This window comes from Cnephaeus nilssonii (genome assembly GCF_951640355.1).
Source record: "Cnephaeus nilssonii genome assembly, chromosome: 7".
Taxonomy (NCBI): domain Eukaryota; kingdom Metazoa; phylum Chordata; class Mammalia; order Chiroptera; family Vespertilionidae; genus Cnephaeus; species Cnephaeus nilssonii.
Genome location: NC_137078.1, coordinates 19,484,134 through 19,486,676, shown reverse-complemented (window position 1 = coordinate 19,486,676; position 2,543 = coordinate 19,484,134).

Below are 2,543 nucleotides of genomic sequence, written 5' to 3'. Positions count from 1 at the left end.
AGCTGTAGTTGTGAGCTTGAACCCATGGTCCGAACACGTGGCCCCACCTGCCTAAGTGATACAAGTAAACAAAGCTTGATCAGGTGCATGTAATTGAGTAGGACCGAAACCCACGAGAATGTTGTAAACATCTTGACCACGCCCTTCCTTTGCCTCGTGGCATCGGCTATAAAATAACGACACGACTTGTAGTCCGTGGTGCTGCTGGCTCCCCATCAGGGAAGCAGCGTCCCACCGAGTCCCAGCTTTCCTTCTCTTGTCTGTCTTTTTTCATCCTTCACCGCCCCCACTCGGGTTCACTGAACCTGGCTGAGCTGGCGCGGCACATAAGGCTCCCTGGGGCTGAGTAAGCCATGGCCATGCCGGCTTCCCACAACTTCAAATACTGACTTCCATCACACATCTCTTGTTTTGTATTCTTTTAGAATTTGTTCAGGACAAAAGTTAAAAGTCAGGTTTACAAACTGCCTATTCAGAAACACACAGCTTAGAATACTGACTTAATTTATTTTGACAAATTTTAACTAGCACAATTTAATATTAGACAAGATTATTCATTTAAAAATAAAATGTATTTTGTATGGAGAAGAAAAGAGAACTAATAATATGCCAAGCTAATATATGTAAGATTTTTTGTTTACCATAGTAATCTGTAATTTTTACTCTGCTACCAGCTATTTGGTAGCTAATGACATTCTTCTACATTTTGCACTGTTGGTGGAAAATATTGAAGATATACCCATGATTGTCAGCTATGGCCAGGAGACCCTGGAGATTCAGTTCTCTGATGAGGACAAGTTGCCTTGAGTCTGTGAAATGTTATACCAGGCATTTGCTAAATTTGAAGGGAGTAGCAAGTGGTGACAGAATAACAAATGTTATCAGTGACCTGTAGCAGTTGTACAAATGCCAGGAAAATAATTTCCAGGTGATTTCACAGGTATTTGTAATAGATCATAAATCAGAATGGTTGCTGGCTTCTATCATCATGTATTCCACCTTGAATTTCTAGAGTATCCCCTGGACTGTAAATATAAAAATTGTTCTCAAAAATATAAGTATGTCTACTTTAAATGATCCAGCAAAGAAAAGACAGATCTAATTTGAACTCCCACAATTACCTCTTACTCTCTGAATGTTCTCTGAGGGAAATTCTTAAGTAGGAATCAATTTTAAATTGTAGAAATGGAGCCCTAGCTGGTTTGGCTCAGTGGATAGAACATTGGCCTACAGAATGAAGGGTCCCAGTTTGAGTCTGGTCAAGGGCACATGCCTAGATTGTAGGCTTAATCCCCAGTAGGGGACGTGCAGGAGGCAGCTGATCAATGATTCTCTCTCATCATTGATGTTTCTATCTCTCTCTCTCCCTCTCCCTCCTCTCTGAAATCAAGAATGAATATATATATTTCAATGCAGAAATGGAGTAAGAGATGAATTCTCCATTTTTTATTAAACACTAGAGGGCCAGCGCATGAAATCACGCGAGACCCAGAGTCCCTCCCACCACTGCCGCGGGACCCATCAATGCACCTCTGGGTGACCGGTTGTTTGGTCGTTATGGCGTTACGCCGTCATGGCCACTGGCTTTTTATAATATAGATTTGCTCTGGTAGGCTACCTCACTACACTGTAGGATTCAATAGACAGCAGAAATACTTGTGATGTAGGAATACTTTCTAAAAGTCTCACCCACAGCTTTTTTGGTCCCTAAATAATTCTGGCACCATAATCCATTAGTGTCTACTCTCCATACTCACTCAATTGGCTGTGGACTCATAGACACTTCATTCCAGGTAGTACAGAAACTCCCCAGAAGACATATGTATCAGTCAGAGTTCTTCAGAGACACAGACCAAATAGGACACACACACACACACACAAATACTATAACGTGTATGTGTGTGTATATATGTATGTATTTGTGTTTATATATGTATAGTGTATCCTAGCTAATAAAAGAGTAATATGAAAATTGACCCTAACTCCACTATACCCACAAGCCATGCCCACCAGCCAATCAGGAGCAAATATGCAAACAAACCCAACCAAGATGGCTACAGCCACAGAGAGCAGGAGGGAGGCTTGGGTTTCCCCGGTAACAAAGGAAGCCAAGCTTTCCGCCTGCCATTGCAGGCCTAAGCCTCCACTCAAGGCTACAAAGTTTCAATTATAGAAGGTAAACCAATCCAAACAGAAATGGCAGCAGCCACTGAGCTGGAAAGAGCGGGAGGCTTGGGTTTCCGCCGGCAATGGAGGAAGCAAAGCTTCTGCAGCCCTGGCTGGCCTAAGCCTCTGCTCCAGGCTACAAAATTTCAATTATAGAAGATACATATTTCAACAGAAATGGCTGCTGGCCGCAGAGCGAGCAGGAGGCTTGGCTCCACTCCAAGCTACAAAGTTTCAATTGTATAAGGTAAATAAATTCCAGATACCAGGGCCTCTGCTTGGGTCACCAGGGGGCGTGGCCAGCCTGCAAACCACTACAGGCCCTTCACCCAGGCTGCCCCACACCCCAAGGGAACCCCCACCCTGATCCGGGATAC